At 39.3% G+C, this 13,098-nt stretch overlaps 1 long non-coding RNA gene across 1 annotated transcript in view; it reads left to right on the top strand.

The window, feature by feature from the left end:
- LOC147579933 (uncharacterized) overlaps positions 1-12,555 on the top strand; it is a 51,233-nt gene extending 38,678 nt beyond the window's left edge. Inside the window, exons 5-6 of the long non-coding RNA XR_015252339.1 lie at positions 926-6,252; positions 12,364-12,555. This is a non-coding gene — a long non-coding RNA (uncharacterized LOC147579933). The remainder of the gene's footprint in view (positions 1-925; positions 6,253-12,363) is intronic.
- The last annotated feature ends 543 nt before the right edge of the window (positions 12,556-13,098 follow it).

The following is a 13,098-nucleotide window of genomic DNA, read 5'->3' as shown; positions in this document are numbered from 1 at the left end:
TCTCTCTCTCCCTCTCTCTCTGCTCCTCCCCTACTTGCACACTCTCTCTCAAAATAAATAAACATACTTAAAAAATAGCAATAGTTAAAAAAAGAAAAAGAAAAACTCTCTTACAGATCCATGAAAGACTGTACAAGGATATTCATCAAGTGTTGCTTATTGTGGTGGAGATTGAGGCCATAGTGGAGAATGGTAAAGAGAAAATGATAAAGATAAAAGATAAAAGATAAAATGATAAAGAAATCAGTGACTGCACACCATGGACTACTACGCAGTGATAGAGACAAAGCATCTGATATGCATAGAGCCACAGAGGTAGATCTTAAAAGCAAAATGTTGTTTTTGTTGCAGAGTATCTATACCACAATACCATTATGTAAATTAACACACACAAAGTATATTTATAAGTGTCTATTCATCCATATGAACACATATCAAGCACATTGGAGAAGATGACCGCACTACAGAGAATGAAAGTGGAGAAAAATGATTTAAAAAGGATGGGCCTTGCATAGACGCGTAATGATGTGGGTTTAGGTTGATGCGATGAGGGTTTTTGTTTTTTTAATGGAGGAAATGTTCTGTGATGTATGACATCCCATTCTCCAGAGTTAATCATAATAATTAAAAATTCAAAAATTGCTCCAAAGGTGTGGACACACTTCCCTTTCAAACATCGCGCTGACTCGTTTACGTCTTCAGTCTTATTCATCCCCAAGCCCCTTATTTTCTTGATTCCATCTAAGTCTTGGCAAAGGAAGGGGTGAGGTTAGAACAATCTTTCAAAACTTTGAAAATGGTTCTAATTGCTCCACATTTAGGCAGAGTTACTGGTTGCTTAATAGCCATTTAGAACTCTTTTTTGGAAAGCAGACAGCCATTCCAGGCTATAAAGGTAGTTTCAACGAAATGTTCTTTTTGACAGAAGGAAGACATTGGAGAATTCGTATGCTATTTTAGCTGGCTCTGTGATTGCAATCACACAAATCACTCCATTCCAGAGAGATTTCACGAACAGGAGGTTTTTCCATTTCAGCCTTTCAAGGTAAAACATTATCTTTTCATTTTCTATATACTCCAGGGAATCAAGAAATTATGAAACGTAAGCCATAATTATAATAGCATTTCTAAGTCTTCCTTGATGGTCACAGTTAAGAAAAGGGAAGAGGAGAACTCTTTTGTTCCCAGTGACATTAAAATGCCCAGTCAGATAAAAATAATATTGAATTGGCTTTCCTTTGTTCAACTGTTGTAACCTGCAATCTCACTGCCTATTTCACCCCAAAATGAGTTAGTGTTGCAGAGCAAGATAATGACTCTCCCATAAGCTTATGAATTGCTATAGAACTAGAACCGTTCGGTGCAAAGAACTGAAATGAAATCAGAAGGTGAGTTGACTATAGATTTGTCATACATTTGCCAGCTGTTCAATCTGTCCTTCTGTTCCTATCTTTGGTACTTTTATTTATGCACATGTAACACCATGAGGAAGCAGAGAGTATAAACGGCAACTATCTCTTGGGTCATTCAATTTTGGCTTTATATTTTCTACTACGCTTATGACTGCTGGTCACATTTCTATTCCATTTGGGTGGTCTAATTTAAATGCGGAGTATCATATGAGGGATGGCAAGAATGCAGGCTTCCTGAGGACTGATCTTTGCTAGAGCTAAGACCTAACGTGCATGGCTTCCATTCACTGCTGAAGGAAGACAGTCCCTTAAGTGTAGAGCCATGTTTAGTAGTTGAAAATAGAATTCTTTTTAGAAATAAAGCTTGTAAGATATGAGCCATTGGATATTAAAAATATCACTCAGGTTTGCCTGGGTGGCTCAGTCGGGTGAGTGTCTGACTCTTGATTTTAGCTTAGGTCATGATCTCCCAGTTGGCGACATTGAGGCCCATGTCAGGCTCTGTGCTGACAGTGTGGAGCCTGCTTGGGATTCCCTCTCCTTCTCTCTCTCTCTCTCTCTCTCTCTGCCCCTCCTCTGCTCCTGCTTTCTCTCTCTTTGTCTCTAAATAAATAAATAAACATTAAAAAAATAAAAATAACCCTCCATGTGATTAAAAAAAAAAAGATAATCCAAAATGATTTCTTTTCCAGGATCATTTCTTCATTAATGTGTGAATACTGTAAGAGAACAGGTGCAGTAAGTTGAAATTCACAGTTGAACTGTAACCTATGAAACCTTTCTGAACATTCCCTCACTGAAAGCTCTTTTCCTCTTCATTGCTTTTCCTGCTTTCTATTTCTACATGGCCATGAGCAGCTGAAATCGCTGGCAGATCTGGACAGTATTTACTAAAAACATGTTGGTACCCAGATTCTACTGTTATTAACTAAACATGATGCTGGAAACAAATGGGAGATGCTGGAGATATGAGTTAAGTCCCAGTCTCACGGTAAATGGCACCAGACTCTTTCACCCATAGTCTGCTTGTTTCAGGAAGATAAAACCCAATATCAACACTGTGTGGGTGATAATCTTCTGCTTTTTCTCTTTCAGACAGCAAACAGCATTCGCTCTTCAAATCCCTAAATATTTTTGCGTTCACATTTTCCAAATACTTAAGGCTGCTATTCTGAGATAGTGGGAACCAGCCCAATCTGTCATCTTATCTCTCTTAAATAATGAAACCCAGATTGCCACAATCAGCTAAAACGGAATCCAGAGGTTGCCATCTGAGAATGTGGGATGTTGCTAATGGGTGAAGTACAACTTCCATAGCCAAGGCTTCAAAGTCACAGCAGATGTGTTAATGAACTTGGAAATCTGAGATAATTGTAAATATACAGGAATACACATAAGCCAAGAGGTTGAGGAGTCCTGTAACATTAGGGATACTCTATTTGAATTATCTTACTTTCCTGAAGTGAAAGAAAATAAAAAATAATTGAAGGGAGTCCTCTTTAGACTCATCACACTTTTCAAAGTCAAGTTGATTTTACTTGCATTGATTTAAAAAAAAATTTTTTTAACGTTTATTTATTTTTGAGACAGAGAGAGACAGAGCACAAATGGGGGAGGGTCAGAGAGAGAGGGAGACACAGAATCTGAAACAGGCTCTAGGCTCTGAGCCATCAGCACAGAGCCCGACGCGGGGCTGGAACTCACGGACCATGAGATCATGACCTGAGCCGAAGTCGGACGCTCAACCGACTGAGCCACCCAGGCGCCCCTTACTTGCATTGATTTTTAAGCATCCATCATTTCATTTCTAGTACTAATGTGAATGAGGTTAAAATGCAAGAAATTACAAGTCTTGTGTCCCTCAGCAATATTCCACCATTTGACAGAGATATACGTAGGTAGGCATAACAAATTTCTGGATGCCTATGTCCATATTGTCACTTTTGTATAATTTTAGTTTTGTATTAATTGTATTTTCTAACTTTCCTTCAATAAGCATGTATTTAGGTTTTATATTGTAGATTTTATAAATATAGTTTTATTTGTGTATTCATTCGTGTTGAATAATAAGAAAGTTTAAAACATATTTAAGAGGATCAAATGAAAAATAGGAAGCCAACCATTATCATTTAAGACTCAGTCTGTAAAATTCTAATGCAAGGACACCACACACACACACACACACACACACACACACACACACACACAGGCTGCATCTGAAGCCAAGAGAAACACATGATCTAATTTATTCCTGTGGGAGAGTATTATGATTAAGACAATGTTTAGGGAAACACATGATTTCTGTTCTTGTATGTATAGTGAAGGGGTGAAGGGTCAGGAGCGCCCCCAATGGCTTATGGTTCTAAAGGAAAGGAACATAGTCAGTGTGCCCTGCAAGCTTGTGACGGCAGGAAACATGTCAGCCATCTTCACTAATGTATTTCCAGAGCTTAGCACAATGCCTGTTTATTCGCTGGCAGTATGGAGTTAATCATACCTACCTTTCAGTTGTTAGGAGGATTAAATGAACACAGGATTGAGATAATATAGTATTTGACTGGTCTGGTTGTCTATTGTGTAACAAACAACCCAAGGTGTTGTGGCTGGAAATAACCACAATTATTATTTTGCCCTGTCGTTTAGGTGGGGCGCAGTGGAAATAGCTTGCTCCTGCTTCATTCGGGCTTCAGGTGGGGCGGTTTGAAAACAAGGCCTGTAATCACCTGCAGGCTCAAGGCTTGCTCACTCTTAGCTCTGGTGGTGATGCTGCCGTCAGTTGAGTCTGACTGGGGGGCCGTCAAGCGAGAGCACTTACATGTGACCTCCCCTTGTGGCCTGAGCTTCCTCACAATGTCATCCTTGGGTTGGAAGAGTGAATGTCCCAAGACTGAGAGCCAGAGAGAACTCCTGTGATCTTGCCTTGGAAGTTTGCAGTGTTACCTCTGCCGTGTTGTCTTTGTTTAGGCGACATTCACAGTGGTCACCTCAACTTCAAGGGGAAGGAAAGTAGATTCTACTGCTTGATGAAAAGTGGTGTGCAGGACCAGGAATATGGCTGTGGCCTTTTATTTGAAAATACTCTTAACATCCTGACGCACAATGGGATACTGAAAATTTGACATAATTTTTATGTTAAGATGAGATGTTGGCTAGGTGTGATTAATCACTCTATTTCTGGTTAGGCTAACTTTCCTCAAATATGTCACTTTTTAATGACGGTGTAGCCTTTTATTTATTTATTTCAACGTTTATTTATTTTTGAGAGAGAGAGAGCCAGCAGGGGAGGGAGACATACAGAATCTGAAGCAGGCTCAGCACAGAGCCCCATGCAGGGCTTGAACTCACGAACCACAAGATCCTGACCTGAGTCAAAGTTGGATGCTTAACTGACTGAGCCACCCGACAGTGCGGCTTTTTATAGCAAGAAATTAGATTTTTCTGGTGTGAGAAGGTCCTGGATTCCTGGTGAGTAATCTGAATTTCCAGTAGAGATTTGAGAGTTAGATCATAATCACGCCCTTTCATTCTGGAAAATTTATTTGAAATGAGAATGAACATGAGCAAAATTACGGATGCATTTTCAAGCAAGGGCAAAAATAAGATTACTTCAGTACATGGGTACATTGTGCTCAAGTGTGACAATGGGCAAGGGGTTGGGGCGTAGCTCTATGGAAGGAGAGAGTGAGAACAAGTGGTATGGTTACTGTAATTACACAAGTCTTCCTGGGAACAGATTTTTAAATCCTATTTTGTGTTCACATTGGACTTCTGGACTTCTGAGCAGAATAAAGTAAAATTCCCTCCAGTGTTGAGGTAAAGGAGAGGTCTCTGCCTCCACTATTTGGACAGCTGGAACCCCCTCTCTTTAACCTCCTGGAACAGACAGGGTGCCGGCTTCCAGGCCCTGGGAGTATTGCATTTCCTCCTGCTCCGCGACTGAGAAAGGTGTGAGGAAAGCCTTTGTTTTAGTCCTTTAGAAGCTAGAATGACCACAAGCAAAGAGTTGTTGGATTCAGAGACCACACAAATGAAATAACCTGGGCATTAAAAAAAATCATCTGTGTTTCTGAAGTGGGAAAAAAATGCTTCAGGTCTCTGTTTAATTGGTAAGTTCGGACGTGTTTCAAGACGTGCATTCATTTACTCATTCATTTAATAAGTATTTATTGAAAGCCAACTATATGCTGGGTACCAAGCTGGATGCTCAAAATAATAAGATAAGCAAAAGGAACAAGGTTCTTGCCCTCGCAGGTCTTATGGCTAGGAGAGACCAAATATGGGAATTCTGTTAGTTCTGAGGTTTAGAATAGCCACAGTATAGCGCAGGCTGGGATAGGAGCTGGGAAGAATTAAAGTCAATGGGTCAGTTATACTATGCCACCATGCATGATAGTTTCCCTGGGGACTCATAGCCTCAAAGGAGACCAGAAAACAGAGGTGAAGTTTCATGTCCATGGGGCCTGTGCCCAGAGACTGGCAGAGACTAGAATCTGAACCTGTAATAGAATCCCCATTTCAGGACCTAGAATGGGTAGATGTGACCGCTTTCCAGAAGGAGGCAGAACACTACAGCTACTTGTAGTTGGTGATTAAGATACAGGCAGATATTGGCCTACAGCAGAGGCAACATACTCTTTTTTTTTTTTTTAAGCCACAATTATTTATTCCTAGAAATGGACTCTGAGGAAATAATCCTAGGCGAGTGCAAAGATTTATTTACAAGGGTGCTTAATACAGATCTCTTTATAAGTAGGAAAAAGGAGGAAGAAGAAGAGGAAGAAGAGTTGAAGGAGAAGGAAGAAAAGGAAAAAAATGGGAAGATATTGAGCACCCCTATGAGGTAAATAAATGTGATACTTGTTATTGCACAATATTACACAATCCTAAAATAATTGTTACTAAAGACTATGAGAGGTCTTTTTTGTTGTTTAAATTATACCTATGAGGGATACACAACAAAATGTTAACAATAAGTTTAACTGGCTATTAAGATTCCAGGTTATTTTATTTTATTCTATTTTTTTTAATTCGGATTCAAGTTAGTTAACATATAATGTAGTATTGGTTTCAGGAGTAGAATTTAGTGATTCATCACTTACATGTAACACCCAGTGCTCATCCCAACAAGTGCCCTCCTTAATGCCCATCACTCATTTAGCCCATGCCCCCACCGCACACCCCTCCAGAAACCCTCAGTTTGTTCTCTATAATTAAGAGTCTCTTATGGTTTGCCTCCATCTCTGTTTAATTTAATGTTTATATTTTGAGAGAGACAGACAGAGTATGAGTGGGCAAGGGGCAGAGGGATAAAGGGACACAGAATCTGAAGCAAGCTCCAGGCTCTGAGCCGTCAGCACAGATACTGATGTGGGGCTCAAAATCATGAACGGTGGGATCATGACCTGAGCTGAAGTCAGATGCCTAACTGACTGAGCCTCCTAGGCACCCTGCTTCCCTCTCTGTTTTTACCTTATTTTATTTTTCCTTCCCTTCCCCTATGTTCACCTGTTTTGTTTCTTAAATTCCACATATGAATGAAATCATGTGATATCTGTCTTTCTCTGACTAATTTCGCTTAGCATAATACACGCTAGTTCCATCCATGTTGTTGCAAATGGCAAGGTTTCCTTCTTTTTGATTGCCGAGTCATACTCCATTGTATATATATACCACATCTTCTTTATCCATTCATCAGTCGATGGACATTTGGGCTCTCTCCATAATTTGGCTACTGTATATAGCGCTGCTATAAACAGTGCATGTGCACCTTCGAATCAACATTTTTGTATCCTTTCAATAAATACCTAGTAGTGCAATTGCTGGGTCATAGGGTAGCTATATTTTGAACTTTTTGAAGAACTTCCAGAGTGGCTGCACCAGTTTGCATTCCCACCAGCAGTGCAAAAGTGTTGCCCTTTCTCCACATCCTTGCCAGCATCTGTTGCTTCCTGAGTTGTTAATTTTAGCCATTCTGACATGGCCGCATCATGCTTCCTACCAGAGGAAGAGACGGAGAGAAAAAGAGAGTGGACCCCCTAGCCCAGTGTTGAGATCATCTCTCTCTGTGGCCCTTTCCTACCCAAAATCAAAGCTCCTTATGTTCCATTTTGTCTTCTGTCTTCTCTGTGGTGAAGAATGGGTTTCAGAGTGAATCACATGAAACAAATATGGCTTTCCCTGAGTCTCTAGAGAGACCGAGTTATCCCCCAAGCTTTATTCCAAAATTTATTATTTTTTATAGCATCACTAAATGAAAAGATCACCTGAGTGCCAGAAATGTACCCAAAATGCTTAAAAGGGCACCAAAAATGTATTGGTTTCATCAAGATACCTGACAAACTTTCTCATGGTACCCTTGTACATAAACTTGAGAAATTAGATACCTACGTGGCAAAAATATATCTCAACAATACTGATAAATTAACCAGTGCTAACCTGGACCTATGTTTCTCAGACTTGAGTAATATGTAGAGCCCTTGTAAAGGAAATCTAGTCTTAGACCTCTCAAATATTGATTTAGAATTTTATTTATTTATTTTTTTTTTAGATTACCTTGTTTATTTAATGTGAGTTTGTGCCTTTTTGTCTCAATCTTCCGAAACAGGTATATTGGGGGGAGAAAAGCAGTCTAATAAAATCCTAGACAGAGATTTCTGGAGTCCAGCTTATTGGTGATGTCCTTATGTCCATTTTACAACTTAGATATGCTCCAACTTCTGCTGATGTCCTCCATTTTACCAGGATTAGAAAAAAATACAAGATGTCTCCAAAATTTTTTGCAGGCCAATTTCTGTAAATTAAAACATCCCCTCGTCATTGTACTTACGCAGACATCATGTATTTGAAAGGAATTCTGCCACTTTATATTGGCAGTATTTCCCTTTTGCTTTGGTCTCTCCTCCTCTTCATATCTCCCTCTTTTTTACCATCCTACCCATCAAAACATTTATTTAAAAAAAAAAAAAAAAGTCCCAGGTCTGTCAACCTCATAACACTTGTTTGTGAAATTGTGCGTTCTTCTGGGGAGTCATGGTTCTCATCAGATCCTCAAAGGAATCCCATGCACCGTCCTCCCCACTGCCAAAAAAGATTAAGAACCAGTTATCTGAAGAAAATCTGTGTTAATCTTTGGCAAAATAATCATCTGATATTTATCAAATATAGGGAGTGGTTTTTCATTCTTTGGTGGCTAATTTTTTTTGTTTTTTAAGAGTCCAGGAACCTCCAGCGTCTAACGTGTAATACATAACCTAATGAGTTTGAAAAGCGAGAAGCACTTTAAAGTGGGAGTGGAGAGGAACGACGGAGGAGCTCAATGACCAACATGAGAGCGATTACCTCTAGATGAGGGGCAGAGAGACTGGTTTACAGGCAGGACAGTGGCTGGGCTGCCACCCCACCCTCAACCTTCGCCTTTTGGGTCTCTGGGCGTTGGGGAGATGGAGGGGCACAGCGCAGAGGTCAGAGACCCCATTTCCAACGATAGGGAGACGCGCCGGCTCGAGGTTGCTGGTGCGGGCCTCGCAGCAGCTTCCGCCGGAAGACCCGATTTAGAATTTTAATTGTGATATTACTCAAGCATAAAAACCTAAAACTAGAAATAAGTAATTTACGCTTACAGGCCTATTCAACAATAAATATTAATATCATAACACATAAAGCAAATAAAAACACAATATAAGTTAATAGCATTCATTTAACATGACAGATAAGGTTCACTGACACTAATGTTGAATTTAATTTTAAAATGATGAGGCTTCGTGTCAGGTTCTATAACTTGCAACATTCTGGCTTCACTTGTTTCCAGTGCAGAAAAGGCTTACTTGCATAAATGTGCTGTACAAACTGAAATTTAAAACTCCAAGGATTTGTTTGATAGTGCGAGTTAGTCAAATGTTGTAATTTGTCAAAATTCTGTAAGCAAGAAATTCTTACATGCCAATTTTTATTAATTGCTAAAGATTAGCATCAAGGTTAATATTTTTAGGGGATTGAAATCCACATTAAATAGGAATTTAATCCATTTAGTTCTGGAAGTGGGAACAGAATTTCTTTACACTTACTATAACATTTGCTGCTAAATTGGCATTCGGGAAGAAAAGTTAAATATTATTTTCAAAACTATTCAATCAACAACAAGGATTTTTTTGAGCACATTTCTCAAGCTACTCTGTGCTCCGTGAACACAGATCTGTCATTACATTTCTCCAGTTGGACCGCCAGAAACCTTTCTTTGTGTAGGATGCCATGAAATTATTTAGTTTCCACACAGCATGAGCACAGTGGCGGGGATAAGCGTGAGCTCAAACACTAAGATGAAGTAGCGACACTCAGTGTTAAGACAATCACCAGATGATGAAGAATATGTTCACATTATTTTTTAAAGATCATCATTCAGTGTGAATCCACATTTAAAATTCTGATTTCAAAATTATTGCTCCGAGTGGATTTTTTGAGCATTTCGTAGCTTAATGCTTGAAACTGCTCAACAAATGGTAACTGTTCTATTATTGTTGTTGCTATTTATTTATTTAAAACATTTGGTTGGCAACATAGCCAAAAGAAAAGGGGCCAGTACCAGAGCAAGGATTCAGTCTTTTTTTTTTTTTTTTTTTTTAATCTTGTATTGACTCACTAATTCAGCTTGGATATCAGCTTGGATATCTCTGTACCTAAGGTTTCCCATCCATGAATGAGACTGAAATCTTCTAGCATTGTTGGGAAAATCGTATGGGTTTAAGATTTGATTCAATAGATGTCTATTATGTAAAATCCCCAAGGTAAATCATACGGCATTTATGCCAGTGTCTGAAAATCAAACAATGCTGCACACATCTTAGGTATTCCTTTAATAGACACGAGCCAATTTGTAGAAAATAAATTTCTCAGCAATAATAACAACAACAATAAACCCACTCAGGAACAGAGCATCAAATCATTGCCCCCTGGACAACTTTTTTGTTATTCTACCAAACTATAGTGATTATTCTCCAATGAGACTTTCTGAAGCTGAGAAAATATTCAGTGAAGGAATTCTTTGAATTCATGAATAGGCTTCAGGGAATGTAAGTTTCTGAAATGTATCCAACATTTAGTGTGTGTGTGTGCGTGCGTGTGTGTGCGTGTGTGTGTACACATGCGTGCACGTATCTGAGGGAGAAAGGTTTCCATCTCATCAGATTCACAAATGTGTATAAGAACCAACATGAATACGGACCACTGTTTTGGAATGAAACTCCTAACCTAATACCACTTGAGAATTAATGCTTCACTTTAACCTGAAACTAGGCTGTTTTTATGGAATCATTTTTCTAGGAATGCTCTCTAGGGTGCTCCAGTATTAGCTCTCACCATAATTACGTGATGCAAAGCATTAATAAATTTAATAAGGGCTTGTAACATCCTTCTTTATCTTGATCAAATATAAATAAAGACTCGAGATTAAATACTGGTACATAACTGCAACCCCTGAGCTGATGCACTGGACTGTGTTACTTGATTTGGAATTATAGTATTAACTAGCCAAAAATTTGTGGTGCTCCATAAACATGAACTTGACCTTTATAGATGAAACCCATTGAAATGACAGAGCATCTTTTTAGTTAAGTGAACACGAATCAGCATTTATCTGGGACTTAATAGCTGCAGCCTGGCTCTAGCCTTGTTCTTTTATTGAGGCATATTGTGAGATCCTAAGTGTGCAGTTCAATTTTGAGAAATGCTTACACTTACACCCGGTCAAGGTACAGAGCACTACTATTACTTTGGAAAGTTCCCTTGTTCCCCTTCCCAAGCATTCTCCTTTCTAGAGACTGATTTGGTTTCTCTCATGATGCCTTCCTTTATTTTAGAGTTTATCCTAATTTTAGAAATTATCCTAATTTCTTATTTAGAAAACCACCCGACTGTAGCATAGACAATGTTTCCAACCTGTGTTTCCTAGAGTCTTAAAGATCCTTGAAGTTTGCGTGAGAGCCACTGTTGGAAGATGGGAGAGAGAGCTGAGGGAGAATCTCAGAGAGATCTAGACTCTTCCTCAACTCCTATTTCAACTGGAGCAGCTTCCTTTGAACTCTTTTATAAATTGGAATTCCATGTGGGATTGGTTGTAAAAGGGGCTCTGCTTCTTTTAAAATATTATCTGGCAAGGCTACTGTGCCAAAAATAACTGCAGTGTTTAAATCGAGCCATTATAGAATCGAACTCTTACAATGACAGTTTAAGGCTTCGTAAGACCCAAGTGAGTGAGCGGAAGTTAGCAGTTGTGCAGAATGAAGTCTGACAACACAAGGTGGTTGCACATGGAAGCGAATAGCATAGGAATTGGGAAGGCAATTCCCGATTGTGTTCTCCAGGTCATGTAGAGAAGTTTATTAATTCTGAGATGATGCTCTCGCCTTTTAGATCATATTTCCTCTAGTAAGACGATCACTTCTCCAGTACGATGATCAAATCAATCTTTTGCCTTAAAATCAACTAGACTCAGACTGGCCAGAGACTCTTGTGACAGTATCTAACTAGGCATTACCCTATTTTCTCCCTAAAATCCAATTTCATTGCTTTGTGAATTTCAACCTAAAGTCTACTCGTACTTAGAAGTTTTCCTTCAATGTAAGAGACCATCAGTTGTTCACACTACAAATATTCTTGCATTTATGGCAGAAAAATACAGGAAACTGTCTGGAATAAAATGTATTTGTATGAATTATCAGTTCCTAGTTGCTTAAGTTTTATAAAGAACCTATTAGAGGAGGATCTTTGTTGGTTGGCTGTTTTGATGTAGCTTTTCTTTTAATTTTATCTCCAAAATGATGGGGTGTAAACAATACTATTTGATATTTGTATCCCAATTTATAGTTTGCAAAAATACCACATATTTGTTATAACAGCCCTTAAAAGTGTATATTATTACCTCCATTTTAATTTTTTTTTAATGTTTACTTACTTTTAGAGAGAAAGACAGACAGTGAGCAGGGTAGGGGCAGAGAGCGGGGGAGACACAGAATCCGAAGCAGGCTCCAGGCTCTGAGCTGTCAGCACAGAGCCTGACATGGGGCTCAAACCCACAAACCTTGTGATCATGACCTGAGCCGAAGTCAGATGCCCACACGACTGAGCCACCCAGGCACCCCTTATTATCTCCACTTTATTTTTTTTTCAACTTTTTTTTTTTTTTTTTTTTTAATTTTTGGGACAGAGAGAGACAGAGCATGAACGGGGGAGGGGCAGAGAGAGAGGGAGACACAGAATCGGAAACAGGCTCCAGGCTCCGAGCCATCAGCCCAGAGCCTGACCCGGGGCTCGAACTCACGGACTGTGAGATCGTGACCTGGCTGAAGTCGGACGCTTAACCGACTGCGCCACCCAGGCGCCCCTATTATCTCCACTTTAAAGGTGAGTGAACTGAGGCACTGATAGCTTAAGTGACCTGCTCACAGAGGTAGAGAATACTAGAATTTAGTATCCATTTGAATTGCTAACTCACTAGTATTGTGTCATGTATCCAGTTTACCTGCATTTTTAGTACTGGTGTGTTTAGTTAAGAGACAATGAGTAGGCAACTGTCCTTATCCTGAGATCTCTGTGTCACCCCATTTATGAGCCCATTTTTTTTTTTAATTTTTTTTTTCAACGTTTATTTATTTTTGGGACAGAGAGAGACAGAGCATGAACAGGGGAGGGGCAG

Source organism: Puma concolor, chromosome B3 (assembly GCF_028749965.1).
Source record: "Puma concolor isolate L17-30 chromosome B3, mPumCon1.1.hap2, whole genome shotgun sequence".
Taxonomy (NCBI): domain Eukaryota; kingdom Metazoa; phylum Chordata; class Mammalia; order Carnivora; family Felidae; genus Puma; species Puma concolor.
Note: the sequence above shows the minus strand (reverse complement) of the source record. Positions and strands in the feature narration are given on the sequence as shown.